The sequence below is a fragment of the Macrotis lagotis genome, chromosome X (genome assembly GCF_037893015.1).
Source record: "Macrotis lagotis isolate mMagLag1 chromosome X, bilby.v1.9.chrom.fasta, whole genome shotgun sequence".
Taxonomy (NCBI): domain Eukaryota; kingdom Metazoa; phylum Chordata; class Mammalia; order Peramelemorphia; family Peramelidae; genus Macrotis; species Macrotis lagotis.
Window position 1 is genome coordinate 62,623,430 of NC_133666.1, and position 27,438 is coordinate 62,650,867.

The window sequence follows — 27,438 nt, forward strand, 5'->3', positions numbered from 1 at the left end:
AAAATTTCTCATAATAACTGTTTTGGCTATACCCCACATGTTTTGGTATATTGTCTCCTTATTGTCATTATCTTGCATGAAATCATTAATTATTTCCATGTTGAGGTCTGACCTACTCATTCTTTCAAATTAGGTTATTTAGTTTCCAATTAATTTTTAGTCTCTCTCTCCTTGGTCCTTTATTGAATATGAAGTTTATTGCGCCATTATCTGAAATAGATGCATTTAATATTTCTGCTTTTCTGCATTTGATTGTGAGGTTTTATTCCCTAATTCATGGTCAGTTTTACTTGTAGGTACCATATACCACAGAGAAAAAGGAATATTCCTATCTATTACTATTCACTTTTCTCCAGAGGTCTATCAAATCTAACACTGCTAACATTCTCTTCACCTGCTTAATTTTCATCTTGTTTATTTTATGGATTAATTTATCTAATTCTGAGAGAAGGTGGTTGAGGTCCTCCACCAATAAATTTTTGATATCTATATCTTCTTTTAACTCATTTAGCTTCTTCTCTAAGAATCGGGATGCTATCTCACTAGGTTGTTGTTTGTCCTTAGTTCTCAAAGAATACCATGAGTAAGGGAGGTGATGCCATGACATGTATATGAATTGGATTTGAATGAAAGGGTGCTGTTCAAAGTCACAAGACTCACTTTCTCCTCCAGAGTCATCAGGGTCCAGTGACCAGATATGGATCATGATCATTGGAGATGGCTCTGGATTTAAGGAAATCAGGGTTAAGTGACTTGCCCAAGGTCATACAGCTATTAACATAGTAGGGTAGAGAAGGACATAGAAATGGTAGATAGACCCACTGATGGACTTACATCTAGCTTTTGATAATCACTTCTTGCTGTGAAAGTCAAACTGATATTCAAGTTTTTAATTATTTACTACTTTCTCAGAATGTAGAGATTAACCTCAATTTTCAGATTGAAAAGAATAGTGTAACAATTTCATTGTAATGATCACTTCTCATGAATGAAGAATATTGGAATCTGGAATACAATTTTTAAGACCAGCTAACTGGACAATGTGTAAATAGTCCAATAAATGATAAATCTACCTGCAAAAGCAAATTTAACATCTGCCCATTACTATGGAGGTTTATTAGAAAAAACATTTTCTACCTGGCATATGAAAGGGCAGAATTGTGCTTAAGAACATTGTGACCAAAGAACTACTAAAATAGGAAAGGATGTTGATGGCAGAGCTTAAGATGTTTTGGAGCTACAGTATTGAATTAAGTTCCCATCAAAAAGACCATCCACAAGATCCACACTCAATACAATGGTAATTGCTTCAGGCTTTCTTGCCCTGTAAGATATCTTGATTGTTTGGACTGTTTTGGCAACTAAACTAGATAACAAGTCAAGGTTGTTTATAAAGCATTAATTAAATGCACCACTTGGTGCATACATGTTTAATATTAAAACTGCTTCACTGTCTATGGTAGAGTTTAGTAGTTTAGTTTATAGTTTCTTTTCTTATCCCTTTTAATGAGATCTATTTTAGCATTGCTTTCTCTGAGATAAGGATTGCTACACCTGATTTTTTCACTTCAGCTGAAGCATAATAAAGTCTCCTCCAGCTTTTTACCTTTACTCATATCTCTCTCTTCAAATGTGTTTCTTGCAAACAGAATAATAGGATTCTGTTTTTTCAATCCATTCTGCTATCTGCTTCCATTTTATGGTAGTCTTCTTCCCTTTTATATTTAGTTATAATTACTGACTCTTTATTATGCTCCATCCTATATTCCCTCCATTTATACTTTTCCTTCTCCCTATCCTTCCTCACCAGTTTTTTGCTTCTGAATGCCACCTCCCTCAATCTGTCCCCCATTCTATCAGTCATCCTCCCTTTTCTTCCCCTTTCCCTTGTCTTAATCTTGTCCTCCCTTCTATGAGTTCATCTTTCCCTCCCCTACCCCCCTTCCCCTCCTAATACCTGAAGGGTAGAATAAATTTCTAAACAACTGAGTGTATGCATTATTTCCTCTTTAAGTCAAATCCTAGGAGAGAAAGATTCAAACAATTCTCCCTCCATCCCTTCTTTCCCTCTACTGTAATAGGTCTTTTGCTCTTCTTCATGCGATGTAATATACCAAACTCTACTTCCCACTTTCTCTCATCTTCTTACAAGCCCCTTTTTATAAAGTCTTATTTTTTAATTTATCCCATCAAAATCAACTTATGTTCACACCTGCAGTCTAAGTATACTCCCTCTAATAGAGTTACAATACTTTTTTTTGCAAGGCAATGGGGGGTTAAGTGACTTGCCAAAGGTCACACAGCTAGGTAATTATTAAGAGACTGAGGCTGGATTTGAACTCAGGTCCTACTGACTCCAGGGCTGGTGCTCTATCCACTGTGCCACTTAGCTGCCCCTAGAGTTACAAATCTCAAGAATAATGAGAATCTTCCATCCATGTAACCAGCTTAATCTTATGGAATAGCAGTCTTTTTCCTTTTCCCATTTACCTTTTCAGGTATCCTCCTGTTTGAAGATCAAATTTTCTGTTCATTTCTTGTTTTTTCAACAGGAAAATAAATAGCCACTAATTTAAAGAGCCATCTTTTCCCCTAAAAGAGTAAGCTCAGTTTTGCTAGGTAGTTGATTTTTGGTTGTAATCCAAGCTCCCTTGACTTCTGTAATATATTATAGGCCCTCTGACTCTTTAATATTGATGCATACAGGTCCTGCATAATACTGATTTTGACTCCTTGGTATTTGAATTGTATCTTTCTGACTGGCTGCAGGATTTTCTCCTTAATCTGATCATTCTGGAATTTGTCTACAGTATTTCTTGTCATTTTCATTTTGAGATGCCTTTCAGGAGGTAAGCAGTAGATTCTTTCAAAAATTGGTTTGTCCTCTGATCCCAGGATATCAAGGCAATTTTCCTCAATGACTTTCTGAAAGATATTTTCCAGACTCTTTGTTTTTGATTATTGAATTTCAGGTAATCCAATTATTTTTATATCTCCCCTGGATCCAGGTCAGTTATTTTTAACAATGAGGTATTTTACATTTTCTTCTATTTTTCATCTTTTAAAAATTTTATTTAACTGCTTCTTGATACCTCATGGAGTCATTAGCTCCACTAGCCTTGGCCTATTCAAGAAAATATGTTCTTCACTTAACTTTTGCATTTCCTATTCCATTTGATCCATTGTGTTTTTCATTTGTCCAATTGAATTTCTGTAGGATTTGTTTGCTTCTGACAATTTTTGTTACAAGATGTTGAATTTCTCTAGTATTTCTTTTCCCATTTTTTTCTTAATTATTTCAAGAAGTCTTTCTGGGTTGGAAACCAATTCATAGTCTCTTCTGCAGCTTTACATGTAATACTACTGCCATCCTCTTCTGTAATGATATTGTGTCCATCGTTATCTCCAAGGTAACTTTCAAAAGACCCTGATTTTCTCTGGTCTTTCTTACTCATTTTGAGTTTTGTTACTGGCCACTATCCCACCGTTCTTGTGTTGGGGGAGGAGTCCATTCACAGACCTTCAGTGTTGAGAACACTAGAGGCTTACTCAATGACCTGGAGCTGTAGATGTTAGGAATTCTAAGATGTTTCTCACTGGACTAACAGGTAAGAAAAGTCAGCAGCTTGCCCTCTGGACCATCTACACCAGGGATGCCAACTACCCATGTCCTGGGTCATCTGTTTTGGGAATGGTGGGGTCTGCTCTATGGGCTGCCTGTGCCAGAACACCAGTAGTTTGTTCACTAGGTTACGTCTTCCAGGCTTGGAATGTCAGAGACTTGCTGTCATGGCTGGGCCAGGCTGTTCGGCCTGCATAGAAAAGGTAGTCCAGGGCACCCACACTGAAGTCCCAGTCTGCCTGTTGCACGGCAAACCCATAGAACCAAGACTTCAAGAGCCTGAGCCAGAGATCTCTCTTGCAAGCAAGAACCCCAGGTTAGTCCTGTCTTGTCCTGTCTCCTATATGCTGGGTTTCTGTTCTTTGCCCTAAGTATACTCACACTACCCCCATGGTATACTCACACTCTCCCCTTGGCAAACCTAACTGGGAGATGTTCCACTCTGTTCTTTTGTAGGTGCTATCATTCCTAAATCTATTTTGAGACTTGATTAATTTCATTTCTAAGGAAAACACAAGAAGGCTTAAGAAAATTCCTGGTTTCTCTCTGCCATCTTGGCTGGAAGTTGAGACAGCATTAATTGGATAATTATTAATTTACTAATATTATGATGCTGCTATATTATATTAATAAAATTACTACTATTACTACTACTACTACTACTACTACTACTACTACTACTACTACTACTACTACTGCTACTACTACTACTAGTCCTTCAGTATTGAAGAGGACCACACCAATCAACCAAGTGATTGGTGGCACAGAATTATAAAATTTTGTTTGTTATTGGAGGGCTATGCTATACTAGACATACTACTCAGTTGCCTTTACTAGAATTCTTCCATACCATGAATTGACTGATGAAAAATAGGATAATTGGACTCCCAGTCGTAAATTGGTTTCTCTTCCTAGAATATCAACAGGGCATCATGATCCAAGATCAACATCAGACAAGCACCAGAATTTGACATCTGATGACAGAATGAGACAACCTGATAAATCCTTACTTGTTTCTCTGTGGACTCATCTTCATGCAGCCTTTTACCTCAGATTTTCCATGGTTTCTCTTCCTCCTGTATCAGCAAGCCACAAGAATGCACCTCCAATACCAGGAAAGCACCAGCATTTGACATTTGGTGACAAAATGTGACACTTTGATATATCCTAAGCTGTCTTTCAATGGATTAATCATCAGTATGACCTTTACTCTTCAGATCTTCCATCTTTTAGCTACTTACCAGTATACCTCTAACAGCAGGGCACTACAGAGTACTATTAATGTTGGGCAAGAACTGTCATGTAAAATCTGGCAACAGATTGTGACAACCTGATGAATCCTAACCTGTCTCTCAATGGAGTAATCCTCAGTATGACCTTTCCTCTTAGACCTTCCATTTTTGAGCAACTCATTAGTATACCTATATCAACAAGGCACTACAGAGTACAACCAACACAGGGCAAGCACTAGAATGTAATAACTGGTAATAGAATGCAATAACTCGATAAATCATTTTACATTTGGAGACAAAAGTTGAGAACTTGATAAATTCTTACCTGTTTCTTGATGTACTCATCTTCATTATGGCTTTTCATCTCAGACTTTCTTTGGTTTCTCTTTTTCCTGTAAAGAAAAGTCACCAGGACGCACCACCAATACCTGGTGACAAATTGTTACAATTTGATATATCCTAAGTTGTCTCTCAAAGGACTAATCATTAGTATGGTCTTTCTTATAAGACCTTTCACTTTTGAGTGACTCATTAGTATGCCTATATCAACAAGGCACTACAGAGTGCTACTAACACTGGACAAGCACTAGCATGTGATAACTGGAAATAGAATGCAATAACCTGATAAATCTTAGCCCATCTTTCAATGTACTAATGACCCATCTGGCCTTTCCTCTTAGACTTTCCTTAGTTTCTCTTTCTCCCAAATCAGTGAGGCACAAAAGGTATCTCACCAATGCCAGACAAGCACAAACATTTTACGTTTGGCAACAAAAGTTGAGAACTGATAAATTCTTACCTGTTTCTTGATGGACTCATCTTCATTACAGCTTTTCAGCTCAGACTCTCTTTGTTTCTCTTTTTCCTGTAAAGGTAAGTCACCAGGATGTATCACCAATACCTGGTGATGAAATGCTACAATTTGATATATCCTAAGTTGTCTCTCAAAGAAGTAATCATTAGTATGGTCTTTCTTATGAGGCCTTCTACCTTTGAACTTCTCATTAGTATGTCTGTATCAGCAAGGCAGTCCTGAGCACTACCGATACTGGGTAAGAACCAGCATTTGTTATCTGGTAACAGAATACACAAGCCAATGGAATATTCATCGGTATGACCTTTCCTCTCAGACCTTCCACCTTTTAGTAACTCACTGGTATACCTATATCAGCTAGGCATTACAGAGCACTACCAATACTGGGAAAGCGCCAGCATGTGATATCTGATAATAGAATGTGACAACCTGATGAATCCTAATCTCTCTCAAAGGACTAAGCATCAGTTTGGCCTTTTCTCTCAGTCTTTCCTTGGTTTCTCTTCCTACCATATCAGCAGAGAACCATAGTGCATGACCAACACCAGGATAGCACCAGCATTTTATATCTGGCAACAGAATGCACAAACCTGATAAATTCTAACCTGTCTCTTGATAGAGTAATCATCAGCATGGTCTTTACTCTTAGACCTTTGAGCTACTCATCAGTATGCCTATATCAGCAAGAGACCACAGAGCACTACCAACACTGGGCAAGTACCATCATGTGATAGCTAGCAACAGAATGTGACAAACCAATAAATCTAACTGTCTTTCATTGTATTAATGGTCCATTTGACCTTTTCCCCTCTTAGACTTTCCTTGGCTTCTCCCCCATATTGGTGAGGCATTATGGTGCATCACTAACTCTGGAGAAGCATTATCATTTTACATATGGCGACAAAATGTGACAATCTAATATATTATTACCTTTTTTCTTTGTGGACTCATCTTCAGTTTAGCTCTTCATCTCAGACTTTCCTTGGTTTCTCTTCTTCCTGTGAAGGCTAGTCACCAGGATGCACCACCAATGCCAGGCAAACCCCAGCATTTGACACTTGGTGACGAACTGTTACAATTTGATATATCCTAAGCTATCTCTCAATGGAATAATAATAAGTACAATCTTTCCTATCAGAGCTTCCGCCTTTAAGCTCCTCATCAGTATGCTCATATCAGCAAGGCACCATAGCACACTACCAATATCAAATAAATACCAGTATGTGATATCTGGTAAAAGAATGCAACAACATGATAAAATACTATTCTTGCTCTCAATAGACTAATGATCAATTTGGCCTTTCCTCTTAGACTTTCCTTGGCTTCTCTTCCTTTCTTATCGGCAAGGTACGAGGACATACCACCAATACCAAGCATTTGATATTTGGTGATATAATGTGACATTTGGATATATCCTTACCTATCTCTCGATGGACTTATTGTCAGTATGGTCTTTTCTCTCAGACCTTCCACCTTTGAGTTACTTGTCAGTATGACAAGACTGGAAACAGCTTTAACACTAGCACAATGTCAGCTTCCCATTCATAGGATTATACTGCTCTGCTATTACTACATTACCAAGAGCTTGGTCTCTAGAGTGCTGGTATGGAAATAGCAGTATCTTGTACAGTCACAGTTCAGGCCCAGAGGCTCTCCATACCCCAGTCCTACCTACCCAGCCCTTAGAACCCATCCTTATCCCTGATTTAGGAATCTGGCTTGACAACTTCCCTTATCTACACTGTTCTAATATGCTATAAACTGTATACCTTGTAAATATACAGATTATGGGTACGGTCAGGCACAAGATTTACACCCTCTCCCTGTGATTTTTAATGGCTAGCAAGAATTCATCAGAAGGCAAGGATATTGACAATTATAAATATACTAAAAATGTGCAACACTAGCCACTCACATTCGCAGTCTTTGAATAGAGATATACATTAGAAGAAGTCGAAATTGGTCATGGAAGAGATTGTTTTTTATGAAAAGGTCATTCTAAATCTTTGAATTAAACTCCTTCTCAACCCTAGTTCACTGTACAAAAACTAATCTTTAACTTTTAAATATATTACTTGACATTTTATGGTCGTCAGAGTTGAATATCAATTTTTTAAATGTTCGGTGGAAATTGGATAAGAAACTACATCTCAAAGGAGAATCACCAGAGTATGGAAGAAGGCCATTAATTTCCTTCCCATTACTACCTGGAATCTGCTTTCACTGTTCATACCCATAAAAATAATTTCATGATTATGGAACTGAAAAATACCTTTATATGATTTATATTTGATCAGTAATCTAAGTCTTACTTTGAATTATCTTAAATAGTATTTAATTTTTGTATAACAAGTAAGTTCACATTGTACAACATGTTAATTAATTCTTGAGAACTAAAAATCATGTGTTTGTGTTATGGAACCATTTCAAAGTCCAGTTCTGAGCCTTTCATATACCATGCTAATAATTAAACAACCTTGAAATCCTAAGACTAGACCATATTCTACCACTGAATGTACTTGAAGGAATTGGGGGGTGTGTGTGGCAGTATTTGATATATAAATTACAGTCCAGATCTTTTGTAGCCTATGTCACTTTTCTAAATACAGTCAGAATCATGAAGATCAAAGCTTTAGCTTTCCCCATCAGGACATTCTGAAGAGCCTATTCCTCATTGCCAGTTTGGGAAATTGTACTTTACTCTTATCCATGCTCAGACACCTATCTTTAGGGAAAATGGCAGGGAGAAATTAATGAATGACTCTGTACATTCAAATAACATAGCACTTATTCAAAGTGACAGTTGGGAAGTTAAGTGTTTTTCTACAGAATCTGATAGTATTCCCTCTGGTCTAACATAATGCAACAGGCAAATTACATGATTTCTCTGGTTATTATTTTAAATAATAAATAATACGAAATATACTCATATACTGAGTGGGAACTAGTTCCCAATAGGGTTCAAAATAATCACATCATTAGAAAAGAATATTGCATTCGTCTCCATGAGACTGTGCCTACCTACAATTCACATTGCATGGAGAGTAGATTCATGTAAGAACTCATCGCTCTGATTTTCTGCTCTTCATGTACACACTTATGCTAGAAGAGGAAAAATAAAAGTTATCAGAAATCACAATGTGCAAAGCCAGTCAAGGAAACAAGTACACTCTGAATGTAGGTTGATTTACCATATCATCTAGTCAGAGTGAAATTATGCTAATGATCTCTGAGATCTCCTCTAGCTGCAGGGCTATAATCCTATGAACCTATGTCCTCGTGGGCTTTATGGGCTATTTCCTTTTTCACCAGAGTCACAATAACAAGCTAGAAATATGATTCCTGTTGACTGCATGAAAGTTGGTTCACTTCTTTACTAAATGAGGTCTTGACCTGTGATTTCATAGATGTGGGGAACAACTTATGAGGTAACTCTATCTACTGATGTCAATTAGCAGTTCAACTATAATGAATCTTCAAGAGTTTCTTGGGGGGGGGAGGACTGATAGGTGAAATCATTTGCTCATGGTAACAAAACTAGTGGCCACCAGAGAGGATTTGAACCCAGGTCTTATTCATGACTTCAAGTCTGGCTCTAATCACCATGCCATGCGGCTTGGTTATAATCAATCATTTCCATTTGAACAAAGATTAACATAGGTCTTAGGCTAGAACTATACAAGACAATATAGACATGGTTTACTTAAATATAGTCCCCTTTACACGTGGGTAAACTAAGGCCCAATAAAATAAAATGACTTGTGCCAGTCAGATAGAAATTGACAGGACTAGGACCTGAGTCCAAGTTTGCTGACTCCCAACCCAATATTGGCATATTTGAAAAATTCAATAGCATTCAAAAACTTGATAATTCCTTTGCTAACACCTTTTACTAGCAGATATATACATTTGGTTTGGTTAATAGCTGCAATTCAACTATCAGGAATTGAGCTCTTCAACCAAAGGATTTATACCTACTAAAATATAAATCATCCTGGTACAATGGAAAGAATATTAAAAAAAAGAAGTCAAGAAACTGGGGTCCTTGTCCTGACTCTGCCAAAAATTAGTTGTGTGTCTTAGGTCAAGCTGCTTGACTTCTAAGCTAAAGGTTTCACCTTTTCACCAAGTGAATAAGATAAAGATAAAAGAGGATCTGATACAGAACTCTAAGATATACCCATATATAGACTGTGCTAAAGATAGGAAGAGAACCAAGCAAAGAAGTATCACAATAATTAAGAGAAGAGAAAATAATTATAGGTAGGGGATATTTAATGTGTCAAATACTACAGAGAAGTCCAGAAGGTTAAGGACTGAGAAAAGGTCACTGGATTTAGCAAAAAGAATCATGAGGGACCTTGTAGAAAAGTTTTAGTTGAGTGGTGAGAAAAGAGGCTATATGGAAAAAAGTTGAGAAGTAAAAGGAGAGAATGCAGAGCAAGTAAGTGTAGACAATTTTTTTTCTAGAATTATGGCTTTGAAAGGGAATATCGCTAGCTAATTAAATAAATAGATGTATGCATATAAATATATATAAGTATATATGTATATATTCCTATATACACAGAATGAATACTTGAATTGATGGTCAAATGAAAGATTCTTTTTACATTTTTAAGGTTGTAGAAGATATGGGAATATTTTCAGGCAAAAGAGAGGAAGTCTAGATTCATAAAGGGAGAAAATTAAATGGGAAATGATGGCTAAGTCTGGAATCAGAGGTAAAGAAAATCAGAAAGAGGCAAGCAAAGCAACAATCATCTAAAATAGACTGGAGGGATAGGAATCAAAGGAATAAAAAGAAAGGTTAGCATTGGCAAAAGCAGGAGTCACCTGAAGCTCAAACACTGGAGCAAAAATAGGATGGGGACAATCTCATAAAACAGATTGAAGGGACAGGAATCAAAGGAACAAAAAGAAAAGTTGGCATTGGCAAAAGTAAGAGTCACTAAGCTCTAATATTGGAGCAAAATAGGAAAGGGTTAGGGATGATACTGGGGCAATTTGAAAAAAGGAAATTGAGGAAGACAGAGCTTATGACAAATGGCTTCAATTTTTTTCACTGAAATATGAGGTGTCTTCCACTAAGAAAGGGGTAGAGGGAGTGGTCTGAGAAAAGATCTAAAGGTTAGTATCAGCTAATGAAGAGTATGACAGGGATTCCATCAGGGAAGAGTGAAGGACTGGAATAAAATGGTAAAGATCCAGTAAAATTAACCTCTGAATTCTCCTGCAACTCTGGCATTCAAGCTGCATTTTTTCAAGTGTTTTTCCACAATTCTTTCTGCAATATAAATGACCATTCCAGCATATCTCCTCTACACTGATTTCCTGAGGTGTTGTCAACTGTTGATGTCAACTGTTCCCGCTCTACCTCCCCAAATCCCTTGAGGTGTAAACTATTTCATCAAGAGGTTTTTCAAAAATATCTAGGCAGCTTCTAGTAGTAAACAAACTCCACACAAGGTTAAATTGAATGTCAGACTTTTCTCAAGAAGAAATTTAAGTGAACTGATTCATACTGGAGATAATGCAGAAAAGCTCAGGCCCAATAGTTTTCTTAATCTAATCACCTCCAGAAAGAATTGTTTCTTCCTCAGGCTAAATATATGATCGGGGGACACTGTCCAAGATCACTACCTAAGAAATAGCTAAACCACAATTTGAGAACCTTACAAAAAAGGCTACTGAAAAATATTTTAATGGCAAAATACCTGTCATTTGTACTGTGAAATGTGAACTGACAATCAGTATGCAACAATGCTTTAAAAGGAATGGGTCTTAACATGGAGCATGTTGGGAAAGTAAAAGAGGTCAGGATTTAAAGTCAGAGGATTCAAGTCCAAATTCTATATCTGCTATTTACTGTCTGTGGATCGTAGAAAAATTATTTCATTTCTCAGAGTCTCATTGATTAAAAAGCAGGTTGAACTAGATTATTTCTAAGTTACATTCCAATTATAAATCTATCATCCTAGGATGACTCTCTTGTTGCATACACCAAAGATAAAAAGGTTTATATGGCACCATAGTTGCCTAAAAGTTTGATTTCAACTCCTAAGTATAATAATCAATCCTCAAATTTTCTATAGCATGCTCATTTGTAAATTGATTACTTAGCATTTAGAGTTTTCACCATAGAAAGAAAAACTTGAAAAAAGCTTAATTAAAACATTAGGTAGATGAAAAGCTGTACATTTCCAATAATGACTTGGAAAAAGAAAACAATTCCTTGGACACATATCTTTCTTGTAAAACCATGACAGCTATTTTTTACCTTTGATACTTCAAAAAAAATCTATGATCTCAGTGAACTGAATACTCTCTCCAAAAAGACATGTTATAATCCATCAATGCCTAGCTATCCAGTAAGACTCTTATTCCTCTATAAATCTACCACATGGGGTCTACCTAATACAGTGAAGGCCTTCCTTTCATTCTCTTGATATCATGTGGATACTTCACGCTATAATGCTTCATGAAAGTAGAAACTGATTTATTCTTTGTGTGTATATCCCCAGAAACTAGCAGAGTGCCAGGCATATGCTTAATTAATGTTTATGGGTTTCATTTATTGATACCAATACAGCACTTGAAGTGCCCACTGATTATCTCTCTTGTTGTATGACCAGACAATCTTTTTCCTAAAAATCTTGTTGCTGTTGTCATTATGTGTCCTTTCATTTTCAAAGAGGACCAATGATGTCACGGGGTGATGTCTTGACTTGTACATGAACTGGCTTTAAGTGAGCCAGAGTTGCACTCCTCTATGTCATATCTCCTATCTGACTCATTGTAATGTGTTGCAATCTGCTTATAACCCCCTCTGCAATGCCCTTTGAGAGATCTTCCAGAGACTGTAGGATCTCATGACTCCAAATCTGGAAGAATATTGGTGTTTTAAAAAAATGTTTCAGAAAGAGGATTGAGGCCATTAAAATGATCTATTTCTCAAAGCCAATCCAGCTTGATCACTTCCTCCCATTCAACCCTGTTCTCATTGTCTATTCAAGATATGTGTACTGATATGGATGGGTTGTTCATTCAACAATTTTGCTAAATAAAATGTGCTTTGTGAAAAGGTGGTAATTTGGATGGTTTTGGGGAAATATCATCTTTGTCAAAACAAAAATCTATGTTTTTTACAAAAAGAGATGGAGGAAGCTTTTGGATAAGTTTGGGAAGTCTTTGGAGGCTACTGCTACTGGTTTTATTCATGTATACATGCTTTTTCTTCCTAGTATACAATGCGTACTGTTGAGGTTTTGTTTTGGGGTGTTTTTTGGTCATTATATCCCTGGTTCAGTGTTTAGCAAACAATAAGGTACTCAGTAAAAGTTTGTTGAATCAAATTGAAATGAATCTACTTTCCCTTTGAAACCGTTTCCTCTTCCTAAGTAGACACTCAAACCAAAAAACATTGTTTCTGAGAGGTAGTGTTATACAGGAAAGAGAAAATGGGACTTGGAGGCAAGAAGAGAAAGCTGGGCACAAATTCCACCTGACACTGACTAGCTTTATAACTGTGCTCAAGTTACAATTTCAATGAGCCTCACTTTCTTTAGTTACAAAACAGGGATGATAATACCAAGAGTACTTAACTATTATAAAATTCAAAGTGTATAATTCATGTTATACAACCTTGTACTTTACAAACTTTCATGCACTTAATCATTCCAGACTTTTTGGGACTCAGTTTGTGTATTTTAAGTTAAGGTGAGTGAGATCAGCATAGAGGCTTCCAGTGACTACCATGCTTCAGGGTGAGAGGTTAGAGTGACTGTGTTGCTCCATTACAGTGGATAATGCCTTCTTATTATCAATTTGGCCAGGAAAACTGAAGTAGCATTGCATCAGACCCATCATGGACATTCTGTACTAAATCTAGGAGGAAGACAAGGAGGAAAAAAACATCCAGTGGGGAAAACAGAGTATATAATTTGAAGAAATGGGTACTATCCAAAGGGATAGTACTGAGGTAGCTATTATTCAGGCCACTGAGCAAAGTAGTGAATCCATCAGGAAGGAAGTGATACTAAAGTCATACTCTCCAACATCATTTTCCTTTTTTGACATCTTAGCCTTTTTCTGCCACAATCTTACAGGTTACTTACTTCCCAAAGAGAAGGAGATGGATGTAGTAGTTTTGTTAGGTATTTTTTTGTTATTATTGTTGTTTTGTTTTGTGCTTGTTTGTGTGTGTGTGTGAATGAATTTCTTCCTGACTCACATGAAACAATAAGACTCTGTCCTCGAATAACTAAAAGACCTTATTCAAATCATTTCTCCCAGTTCTCTTCCTACTCATCTGATCATGAGTTCTCAGTTTCCTTTGCCGCATTTTCATCCAGGTCATTCCTGCTTATCTTAGGTGGTCTGTAAAGTTTTGTCCTGGTCCTTTTTCTCTTAACCCTTTTCTAATTAATTAGATGATCTTATTAGCTCCCATGGAATCAAATAGCATTTCTTTGTAGATGCTTCTCACATCTACTTATCCAGTCTTAACATCCTTCCTCACATGCATCTGTAACTGCCTACTAGATATCTCAAACCTGATGTCCTATAGACATTTTAAACTCATTATCTTTTCCTCCAAACAATCTCTTCTTTATTTCCCCTATTCCTGGAGAGGGTGCTATCACTTCTAGTCTCCCAGCTCACAATTTCGAAGATTCTGTACTCTTTATATTTCTCCGTTTCTAATCTTGTACAGATGTTTGTCTATGCCACCTTGAAATCATCTTGCAAATATGTCCCCTTCTCTCCTCTACCACAACCTTGATAGTTTTTCAACATTCATCCATTTGCAAATTTATGAATTCCACATTTTTCTACCACCCTCCCTTTCTCTCCCCATGATGATAAACATTCTGGTAAAAGTTGCACATATACATTCATGTTTAACATATTTACATATTAATCATATTGTAAAAGAGGAATTAGGACTAAGGGGAAAGAAAAAATCCCAAGAAAGGAAGGAAATGCATAAACGAAGTTTTAAAAATGTTAAGATAGTATGCATTCAGACCTTGTAGTTTTTTCCCTCTGGATATCTCAGGGTTGTTCTTGGTCTCTGAAGTTCTGAGAGGAGCTGCATCCATCAAAGCTGATTATCTCATAATGTCATTGTTAATGTGTACAATGTTCTCTTGGTTTTGCTCACTTCACTTAGCATCAGTTCATGTAATTCTTTCCATGCTTCTCTAAAGTCCATCTGATCTTGATTTCTTAAAGAAAAATAATACTCCATAACTTTCATATACCTAACTTGTTTAGCAATTCCCCAATGGATGGGCATCCCCTTAATTTCCAATTTTTTGCCACTACAAAAAGAGTTGCCACAGTCTCAGTGCTGGCCCTCATCACTTCACAACTAGACCATTGCAATAGACTGCTGGTCAATCTGCCCACTTTAAGTCTGTCCCCACATCCTCTACTAAGTTGGCAAATTAATATTCTCATAACAGAGATTTGACTATGTCACCCTGTTCCTTTATTTTTTTTAGATTTTTTTGGCAAGGAAAATGGGATTATGTGGCTTGCCCAAGGCCACACAGCTAGGTAATTATTAAGTGTCTGAGACCAGATTTGAACTCAGGTACTCCCAACTCCAGGGCCAGTGCTCTGTCTACTGCGCCACCTAGCTGCCCACCCTGTTCCCTTTAAATAAACTCTAATAGTTCCTCATTTCCTGTAGGACCACATATAAAATTCTGTTGGGATTTTAAAGTACTCTATAACATGGATCCTTGCTCCCTCTGTTTCCCATGTCCTTGGTCCTAAATGCTAAGATACCATGATGTTAGCATTTTTGCTGTTTCTTGTACATGATGTTCCATCTTCGGACACTGTGGATTTTTACTAGACTTTCCCCATTTCTGGAATTCTCTCCTTTCTCATTTTTGAATCCTGGCTTCCTTCAAGTTCCAGATACATCCCTACCTTCTACAAGAAACCATTGCTAAACTAATGCTAGTGTCTTCCCTCTGGTGATTATTTCCAATTTGTCATATATTTTATCAAGTTTGTACATAGTTGTCTGCATGTTGTTTCCCTGTCATGATAGGATGAGCTCTTTGTTTTTGTCTTTCTTTGAATCCATAGTGCTTAGAAAAATACTTGTGCTTAATAAATTGTTTGACAGCAAGGTGGTACAATGGATAGAGTGGCAGCCCTAGAATAAGGAAGAATTGAGTTGACATCTGATCAGATACTTAATAAATAAGTTCTGTTTGCCTCAGTTAGCTCACCTGTAAAATGGGAAAATAATAGTATCTACCTCCCAGGGTTGTTGTGAGGATCAAATGAGATGATTGTAAAGTCCTTGGCACAACTCCGGGGACATAGTAAATGTCACATAAATAGTACTTGCTATTATTGGAGTTGTTGTTGACTTGCCTTACACCACGTTGAAGGAAAAGTACAATGTAAATTTAAAGCATGCTTGTTATGCTTTAAGGTAAATTCAAAACAAGAATGTTCTGCAAAAAAGACACATCTTGACTTCTTCCTCCAAAGTGCTCCTATTTAGCCTTAAGATTCTCCTTTCATCTAAATCATATAAAACTTAAGGTTGCAAGTGAGAGACTAATGTTGCTGATGAGGAAGAGGAGGAAAAAATGAGGATGATTGTAGTAGTGGTGATGAAGTTAATAAATAATGATGCAGTACTAACAGTGATGGTGGGATAGTGGTAGTGGTGGTGGTGATAACCATGATGCAATGGTGATGGAGATGGTGGTGGTGGTAGGACCATTAATACAGACTGAATGGTACTCCACAATTGTCCTGACATAACACCTGAACCATGTGCAGGTCATGTTCCAGAGCAGTGATCACCTTTGTCATTTACCCATTCAATGCCTATCTTAAAAATTAGTCATTATAGTGCAGTGGAGAAAGAGCTGGGACTGATGCTGAAGACATAAGTGCTTTGCCACTTACTGACCAACCCTGGAACTTGAAGAAAGTCACAAAATCTCTCAGTGCTCTAGACAATTTGTCTAAGATCATAAGTTAAAGACAAGATTTCACACTGCATTGATAAAGAGAGTTTCCTTAACCAAGGGCATCTTGAACACAAATGGAAAAGAGCCTTGGGTCAGGAAGACTCACATTCACAAAAATTTAAGATACTAATGTGACTCTGAGTAAGTCACTTAACCTTTGTCAGCCTCAGTTTCCACAACTGTAAAATGGGGGAAATTATAGCACTTTCTTCATAGGATTGTTGTAAGGATAAAAGGAGAGTTTTTAAAGTGCTTAATGCAGTGCCTGGGACATGGTAGGTGCTTTCAAAATTGTGTTCTTTCTCAGTCCAGAAGCTGTTTACAAAAATGAAATAACAAGTATAAACTCCTATACCTATTCCTTAATACTGAGAGTCAATAAATTGTTGAAAAATTATTTCTGTTTTTATCTATCAAGGAACACTATATAATCTTAACATATGTATAAGGATCACCTTGCTTAGTAGAAACTTTAGAGGTTGCTATTTTGCTCTACTGAATCAAGTGTCTTATTGGGGATCAATGAAGTATATTCACAGAAGGATCCTAAATCTCTATACCTGCAATCAATTGTGTGATCAAAAAGTTGGTGACTACTTCAGAAAATCATTTGCAAAAGCCTCCCTGTTTCTTTCTTATATTTTTTAATGTCATAGACCCAGTACAAAGAAAGAACCTGAAATACTTAAAATAATATTTTATTATTTAGTCTTCATAGGTATAACTAAAAAGTATTTTCTTAAAATGAAAAATTTCTTTCTTATTGTCATGAATGAGAACTTGAGAGTTTTTGTCCATCTAATGTAAACATACAAAAATCAGTTTTTATAGATTCTACATTTTCTTTTTCTCTGGGAAGTATCTTCTTAGAGAATTGGCTTACAAAAACATTTTCAAGAAATTTGAAGGTAATACATTTTCAATAGAATTTTATGCCATGGTTTCTTTTGAAAAATTCATAAATAGACAGCATCTCCTATTGTTAACAATACTTGTTTTTGCATCTGCAAACTTCTCATGAATGTTTTGGGACACTAATTCTGTCATCTGCTTGATAACACTGTGCATGTTGTCTAGTCATATTTCTAAACCAGCATTAAGTAGAAGTATTTACTTGCCATTTGCCAATTGAATGTTTCATAGAAGGTACTGGCTTCCAATACTTTACAATATTATTTCATTAATGCTCACACATTTCTGAATCAAATAGAGAGTCAATATTATCATCCTAATATATTAAAGGGACAAGAGATTTCTGAGAGATAGAGCACTTACTCTCTCCAAGTTCCTCCCATATATAGTGCCATGAGAAAAACTCTGGATTACTCATCTTTCTGTTGGACTAAAGGTCCAGAGCTAGTAGCTCCCTCCTGTACTATCTGTACCTCATACAAATACAAAGGAAAACAACTAGATGGGATATTTACTGCAGGAAGATGTATTCTCCATGAAATCAAAGAATTCATTCATTTCATTTGTGAAGAGCCTGTTAACCCAACTAGATAAACATTCCTAGTTTTGAGATCCCAAATGTGATATCAAAGGAGCAACAGCAAAAGTGATACAACATATAGGTCAACTCAACTCCTTACTCTAGAATAGTCTGACAGCTTCATTTGACTTTATATGCTATGGCTAACTAAGGGAAGAAAACCCTTTTAGCTAAAAAAAGATTATTTTATACCTCTATACATAAACAGTACACGTAGCCTATGCCAATTTAAAATAATTCTGGTCTCAGTCTTTAACTTTGCTTTGTTGCTGAGATAAAAAATTTCCAAAGATTTAAAATTCAAATCAGAGAATGATTTTAAAATACTAGCAAGTAATCCCATTTAGACTAACAAAACCTCCTACGAATATGTTTGGACTAGAAAGGAAAAGGGAAAGAACCCTAGAAAAAAGCACGAACAGATTTTCTCATGCAAAGCAAAAGCAGAACAAAATAAATGCATATTGGTTCCTTTGACTACTAATTTCCTAGCAAGAACAGGTTATGAAATATAAAGAATATACACAAAAATACTAAGGCCAGCAATCTAGAGTTCCATGGGAAATATGTTAGTTTTGCAACATAACCATGAATACAATTTATGTTCTTTGGGGTAAAAAGTTCTGATAAGGAGAAAACAAAAATGCTTTCCTTCCAATAATTGAGGTTTTGTGGTAATCAGAGGGATTCAATTAGATCATACAGCTAGTAAAATTCTTAGAATCTGAATCCAGGTTTCCTCCTGCCAAGTCCCACAACCTTTCCTTTATGTCATGTTCATGCATCGATATCACATTGAGCCTTAGAACATTATAAAGGCGCTTTTTAATGAGAGTCTTGGCAGAGTTCAGCCATTCACATAATTCTACAAAATAGTGGAAGAGTCACAGGATTGTCTTCAACACAATGACTAGTTTCCTTGCAGAGTACTTATGGAAAGATATGGATACAGATGCAAATGTTAGAGAGAAGACTCACTGAGAGTCAGATCACAAAACCTAGGAAGAATGAAAGTGCAAGGAGTTTTGTCTAGGAACAATGAAAGTCTAAGGAGTTTTGTCTTGAATTGTTTGAAGCAAAAATTTTGCCACGTTGAAGGTCACTTGCTTTTAATCTTTCAATGATGTCTCTTGCACATTATATGGCTACCTCCATTCTGACTAAGTAAGTCTGATGTTGAATAGAGATAGATTTAGATACCTGCTACATCTTACTTCGGGAACAATATCTGTTCAGAATTGCCTACTAATTTTGCCTTCACGCTTTTAAATATAAATTAATGTTTTACCTAAAATAAGGAGACAACCAAGAAATATTAACAAAAATAATGTTAAAAATGTACTGAAAATTTGTAAGTAATGGTAAAATGGCCGACAACTCATGAATACAGACATGAAGGTTGTTTCAAAAATATATTTCTCTGTTCATCAGGTTTTTTGACTGGTATTTTGTATTGTGGAAGATATTATGTTGTATTATTGATGATAATTTGTGGAAACAATGTATATAAGTGACTATTATCATAAATAAGTGGAAGAGTTGACCGAAATATTGCAAGTATTGAAATATAGAAGACTGAGAGTATGATAAAAACTAGAATGTTAGATTTGTCATCACAGGGAGTTTAAAATCTTACATGAAGAAAAAAGATTTAGAGGTAAGAGGACCCTAGAATTCATCTAAGAACAACTTCCTCTCACATTACAAATGAGAAAACTAAGACTACTTCTGAGCTGTGTGATCACGAATGAGCCATAACCTCTTAGAGGCTCAATTCCTTCCTCAGCAAAATGGGAGTGATAATAACATTTGCACTATCTTCCTGAATAGGTTAGAGGTGTCTGAGGGGACTAGAACATTAGTGTTGGAGTCTGGAAAAGTTGAATTCAATCAGACACTTATTAGCTGTATGGTACTAGGTAAGTCAATTAACCTCTGTCACCCTTGGTTTCCTCATATGAAAAATGGAAGCAATAACAATGCCTATTTTCCAGATCAAACAAGTTAACACATGTAAATTGTTTTGTAACCTTTAAAAATCATGGTTATTATTGCCATAGAGGACATTTTACCCTCTCTAGGACTTGGTTTCCTCATCTCTAAATGAGAACATCAGACTAATCTCTAAGGACTTTTCCAACTCTATATCTATTATACTATAAATTATATTATCATTGTTAAAATGTGGGTTATATTTTTGAATGGTTAAATTTTATTTATAATTATTTCTTCATATATGTTATGTTCATTTATGTATAGCCAAATATCTAAGAAGCATTCCACAGTCTTAGACAAATGATTTAAAGATATATTTTCATTGTGCCAGTGGGGATTCTTTCCCTAACTGATGACTTTCTGTTTTTACCACAATAAAAATGTACAATTATAGAACTCTTAAGAAGATTCACAAAGCATTTTGTGTATAAAATCTCCTTTGATCTTTATAAAACCCTATAAGATAGGCACTATTGTTGTTGTTACCCTTATTTTATACATGAGGCATTCTAAGTTTATGGAGGTTAAGTTATCTGGCTAAGGTCACACAGCTAGATAAATGTCAGTTGAAGGATATAAATTAAGGGCTCTCTTGACTTTAAATCCAGTATTCTGTCCAATACATCAGTGTCTCACTGGAGTTACATTTAAAAAGTAAGAAAAGGTAGACTGACTAAAGATAAACACCATCAAACAATAATTATTCTCCAATGGCAAGAAAAGGGAGGAAAAGACAGGCATGCAGGAGTAATTGCATATGATACTAGAAATAAACTAGAATAAACTAGAAAACTGGAATAAACCTCTCCTCCTTCACTGACAAAATTAGAGATTCGTTTCTATTATATAAGGTTCTCTTTCAAAATTCAATGTTGAGGGGTGGCTAGGCTGTGCAGTAGATAGAGCACTGGCCCTGGAGTCAGGAGTACCTAAGTTCAAATCCAGCCTCAAACGCTTAATTACCTAGCTTTGTGGCATTGGGCAAGCCACTTAACCCCATTGCCTTGCAAAAATCTAAAAATAAAAAAAAAAAATTCAGTGCTGAAGGGAGCAGAACCATGATGGTCAATTATAGGCAGGAACATAACTGAACTCTTACAACATTTCATTCCTCTCCAAACAACTTTGAAATAATTCATTAAGTAAAACTTTGGAACAGCAAAGCCAAGAAAAGGACAGTGGGAGACATTATTCCAGCCAACATAAGAGATCATCAGGAGAGGTCAATGACAGTGGGGTGGGAGCCACTCTAGAGCACATGTTGTAGCAGCACAAGGCAGTTGTTAAAGTAACCACAAAACCTTTAGGAATCATCATCCCAGAAATAATAACATCTTTTTTTTAAATTCTAATTTATTTTTTTATTCTCATTTTGTACAAATGTTTTTTACATTAATAAAATATTTTTGTTTACAAGTAAACAAAATACCCCTCCTCCCCCATGAATATAGATAGACTTGCTTGGGCGAAAAAAGTAAAGGGGAGAGAAAAAAATTAAAATAATAAAAAAATAGTAATAATTGTAGGTATGGCTCAGGTGGCACAATGGACGAAGCACCAGCCCTGGAGCCACGAGCACCCGAGTCCATATCCAGCCTCGTAAACCCAACAATCACCCAGCCGTGTGACATGCAAGCCACCCGATCCCCACTGCCCTGCAAAAACCAAAAAAAAGGAAAGAAAAAAAAAGACCCAAAATAAAATACATGATTTGCTTCCCTTTTCCACTTGGTTAATTTTACTTTTTGATGAACGACCTGCAAATAGATGCAGAAGAAATAATTTAAAATAATTTAAAAATTACTGGTCTACATGAAAGCATAATCAGAAAAAGAACCTGGACAATACTGCACAGGAAATTACTGTGGGAAATTGTCAAAATAAACAAAAAGATAAAATAGTCCTTGAAAGAATCCATGGATCATCACCAGAAAGTGATCCCAAAATAAAAACTCAAAGGAATACTGCAGCCAAATTTCAGAATTCTTAGCTAAAGGAGAAAATACTGCAAGCAGTCAAAGAGAAGTAATTTCAATACCAGAGAGCTACAGTCAGGATTGCCTAAGAATTATGAGCGTCAACATTAAAGGGTGACTGGAATATCATATTCTGAAAGTCAGAAGAATTTAGATTATAACCAAGAGTCAACTACCCTACAAAATTCAACATATTCTTTCGGGGAAAAGATGGATTTTTTTAGGTTTTTGCAAGGCAAACTGGGTTAAGTGGCTTGCCCAAGGCCACACAGCTAGTTAATTATTAAGTGTCTGAGACAGGATTTGAACCCAGGTACTCCTGACTCCAGAGCCAGTGCTTTATCCACTACACCACCTAGCCGCCCCGAAAAGATGGATTTTCAATGAAAAAGAGGACTTTCAAACTTCTCAGAAAAAAAGACTAGAAATGAACAGAAAACTTGATCTTCAAATACAAAACTTAAGAGATGTAAAGAGGTAAACAGAAAGAAAAATGATAGTCAATAAGACTAATCAGGAAGACAATACTCTTGAGAATTGTATTTCTATTAGGACAGTTGAAAGGAGCATAATTAGATATAAGGTGGAAGTATTTCTATTGGGATAACTTGGGGGGAGTGTTCTTAGACAGAGGGTATGGGTGTAAATTAATCAAGATGTGAAGGTTCGTTAGCTCATGAGGATTGAATTAACTGATTATGATTGATTATGATATGATGATATTTGTGGCTCTTGAGAACTGTACTATCAGGACAGCTGAAAGGAGAATACTTTGACAGAGGGTATGGCTACAAGACAGGTATAAAACAATTAAAACTTTAAAAAAGGATTAAACTAGGAGAAGAAGGTGGAAGCATTAGAGGATAATTAGCATCACATAAAGAGGCACAAAGTATTATAGTATAGGGAAAGTAAGGAGAGTATAAATACTGAGTCAATCTTACTCTCAACAGATTTGACTCAGAGAGGAAATGACAGGATTTAGACATTTATCCTACCCTAAAGAAGGTGGGGACAGGGGAGAGGATGGTATGAAGCAGGTAGCAGTCAAAAGCAACATATTGGTGAAGAGGGATAAAGGGAAAGGAGAAAGAAAAATACAAATATGGGGAAGATAGGATGAAGGAAAGAAAAAGCTTTTTTTCACAAATAAAACCAATGCAACCAAAATTAGAAGGAATGTAGAATGCTGGGAAACAATTTTCACAGCTACTGCTTCTGTATGAAATAATGAGTGAACTCACTTTGAAAACACCTGGAAAGGCTTGCATGAACTGAGACGGAGTGAAGTGATTAGAACAAGTGGAACATGGTACACATTAATAGTGACAATGTAAGATTATCAATTATCAATTATCAATTGGGGAATGCTCTTATTTTTTTCTATATACTACTCATTTTCCTATATCTTTGAGAAATCAGGACTTTCTTTATAAGAGAAAATTACTGCAAAATTTTTTATATTAATTTATTATCTATGGTACCTGTCAGCCATTCAATGATTAAGGACAATCCTGAGAGATTTATTATGGAAAACACCATCAACATCCAGAGAAAACATCTATTGAGTCTTAAAGAAGAGGAAAGCATGCTATGTCCATTTTTAAAACTTCCTTTATATTATATCTTTCTCTCTCATGATCTTTTTATCCCTATAATTCTAATTCTTCTTTTACAATATGCCCGTATAGAAATAGGTTAAACATGATTGTATATGTTCAACCTATATCAGATTGTTTGCTGCCATGGAGAGTGGGGGAAGGAAGAGAATGTAGTAGAAAAAATGTGTAACTAAAATGTTTGCAAAAGGATGAATGTTGAAAACTATCTTTGCATGTAATTAGGAAAAATAAAAAAGGGAGAAAAAAGAAGCAAGCATTATATTGAAATATAATGTTTTGGAAGGCAAAAGAGCTAGGAATATAACCAAGAATAATCTACCCAGAAAAATTGAGTATATCCTGCAGGGGAAAATGGACTTTAAGTTAAATAGGGGATTTTCAAGACTTTTTGATGAAAAATCTGTAACTGAACAGAAAATCTGATATTCAAACACAAGATTCAAGAGAAGCATGAAAAGGTAAACCTACAAGAATAATCATAAGAGACTCAATGAAGTTAAACTGTTTATATTTCTATATGGGAAGATGATATACGTTTCCCATAAGAAATGTTTCATTATTAAGGCAATGAGGAGTTTACATAAACAGAAGACATGAATTGTTTATGTTTGAATGATTCCTTCTTCGCCCCCCCAAAAAAAAGAAAGAAAAGAAAAACAGATGAGAAAGAAAAATGCTCAAGAAGAAGATGGAAGGAAGGGTAGAATGGAGAATAGGCACACAAGGTAAAATGGAAGTGAAAATAGAAAGAACCGGCAATGTTTCAACATTGCTTTCATTGGAATTGGTCTAAAGAGAAAAGAATATGCCTAAAAATCTATCTTACCCTACAGCAAAGTAGGAAGGAAAAGAGATAAGAGATGTATTCTGGAGAGAATTATAAAAGGTCAGAAATTTTAAGGGCAATAGTGCTCAGAAGCAAAACAAATATATTAATACAAAATGATACAAACCATATATTAATGCAAAGAAGGATAAGTAGAAGAAAATAGGATGGAGATAAAATAGACAATTAGTAATATAACTGTGAACATGGATGGAATAAGCCCATCCATATAAAGGAAAGAGACAGCAGAATGGATTAGAAACTAAATTTTAACAATATGCTGTTTATAAAAGAAACGCTTGAAAGAGAAAGACACACAGAGTTTAAATAAACATGTAGAGTAGAATTCATTATGCTTCACCTTAAGTAAAAAAGGCAGGGGTAGAAATTATAGTCTCAGAGAAAGCAAAAGTAAAAATTGACCTAATTAAAAAAGATTAAGCAGGTAAGCACATTTTTCTAAGAGGTACATAGATAATAAATTAATATAAAAATTTTACAGTAATTTTCTCTTATAAAGAAAGGTCTGATTTCTCAAAGATATGGGAAAATGAGTAATATTTAGAAAAATAAGAGCATTCCCCAAATGATAAGTGATCATAAACATTTTTAGAAGAAGAAATCAAAGCTACATGCATTGCTATGAATAAATGCTTTGAATTACTATCGATTAGAAAAATGCAAATCAAAACAACTTTGAGGTACTACCTCACTGCTGTTCTTCAACCACTTTGTCATGTTCAAGTCTTCATGTCTCCATTTGAATTTTATCATTTCCTTCTTCAACTCATTTTACAGATGAAGAAACTAAGGCAAAGAGGGTTAATTGACTTGCCCAGTCACACAGCTAGTAAGTGTCTGAGGCTACATTTGAACTCACAAATATGATTCTTCCTGACTTGAGGCTGAACATTCTATCCATTTAACCACCTAGCTATTCATCCCACACCTATAAGAAATTACAAATATTTATAGAGAATAGGGAAAATAAGTTATCATAATAAGCAGCTTGTGGAATAGTAAACTGGCCCAACAATTCTGGAAAACAATTTGGAACTCTGCCCAAAGGATTATCTGTGTATACTCTTGGACCCTGCAATACCACTACTAGGTATATATTCCAAAGGTATCAAAGGAAAAGGAAAATGGTCCATCCATTCAAAAATACTTATAGCAGCTCTTTTGTGGTAGCAAAGAATTGGAAATCGAGAGGATGCTCAGCAATTGGAGAATGGTTGATTAAGGAGTAACACAATAGTATAAGAAATAAGAGCAGGATGATTTCAGAAAAAAAAAAAAAAACATGATAAGACCTATGTGAACTTATGCAAAATTAAGTGAAAAGAACTGGGAAATCATTCTGCAAAGCAAAATAAATGTTGTAATGATGATCAACTCTGAAAGACTTGGTACTCTGATCAACCCAGCAATTTAAGACAATTCAAAAGGACTCCTGTTGAAAAATGCTATCCATCTGCTGAGAGAGAACTGATGAACAATGAGCTCAGATTGAAGTATAATCTTCTTGCTTTCTTTATTTTTCTGGATTTTTTTAATACAGTTAATGTGGAAATATATTTTGCATTATTTCACATGAAATAATTGATATAATTTTGCTTCCCTTCCCAGTAAGTAGGGGAAGCGATGTAAGGGAAAGAATCTGGAACTCAAAGGAAAAGAATGTTAAAAATAAATAAATTCCTTTTAAAAGTCATTGTCCCCTGACAGGGTTAGGCCTAAGGCCCATTCATAGTTTAGTATGAATTACTTTTATCAATGTCTCTCTCCTAGTCATGATTAACAACACTCAGGCTATGAATGCTTTCCTTGGAGAGAAGCTGAAGATAATACCTCAAGAATAATGAATATCTTCAAATACAAAGTGTTAAGTAAAAACATATTAACACAAATACTACATACTAACATCAATAATAATATACTATCACATATTGTACTTTGTGTTTATAAGTTCAAATCTATCAGAAACATTTTATTTAGTTGAATATAATCTATATCTAACTATCCTTAGCTTGAAGAGTCAAAAGTCTAAACAGGCATGTTTCCCATGCCTTCTGACATGACTCTACCCTAAGATCATTCAAAATGATATTTATTGAAAACTTGAAAAATAAAAGATCACAATATGTAAAAATACAGTTTATGTTTACTTTCAGAATTGTTTATATTCAAGTTCCCATTTCATTCCCTCTCAGACCAAACCCATAAGGAATGGGCTTAAACAAAACTTCCTCCTCTCCCACGTACATGTCTTAATTCTTTTTTTTTAAATTTATTTCAGGCAATGGGTTTAAGAGTGACTTACCTAAGGTCACACAGCTAGGCAATTATTAAGTGTCTGAGGCTGGATTTGAACTCAGGTCCTCCTGACTCCAGGGTTGGTGCTCTATCCACTGTGCCACCTAGCTGCCCCCTTAATTCTTTCTCAATGAAGAAGTCTGGATCAGAAAGCCAACCACTTCAGTTAGGCAATGAGGCAAGGACTATAACAACACAAAAGATAAATCTGCTTATCACCCACATTCCATTTCCCTAAGAAAAGTCTTTTTAATTCTAGAACTATTACTTACCTTTCCATGGGGCTTTTCTTAGAATTTTGGAAAAAGCTTTAGAGGAAAATATTATTTCTTAATCTTTTCAGTTTTACTCTCAATGAGGTTTTAATACACTTCCACATACGTATCATAGTTTAGCAGCTATAGAGAGGATCTTTTCTAGATTTATAGAGAAACTACTTATTGGTTCAAATTCATGACTCCTATATGTATGTTCATACACACAGAAACATACACACAGTCACAAATATATATAAACATACACACAGAGAGT

The 27,438-nt window shown here is 35.6% G+C and overlaps 1 long non-coding RNA gene across 1 annotated transcript; it reads right to left on the minus strand.

The window, feature by feature from the left end:
• Nucleotides 1–5,185: 5,185 nt before the first annotated feature.
• On the minus strand, nucleotides 5,186–27,076 carry LOC141503146 (uncharacterized). The gene is made up of 5 exons (XR_012472769.1): nucleotides 26,915–27,076; nucleotides 14,700–14,898; nucleotides 8,690–8,770; nucleotides 5,654–5,719; nucleotides 5,186–5,282 (listed from the first exon to the last, which is right to left on the minus strand). It is a non-coding gene; the product is annotated as an uncharacterized LOC141503146 (long non-coding RNA).
• Between the last annotated feature and the right edge of the window lie 362 nt (nucleotides 27,077–27,438).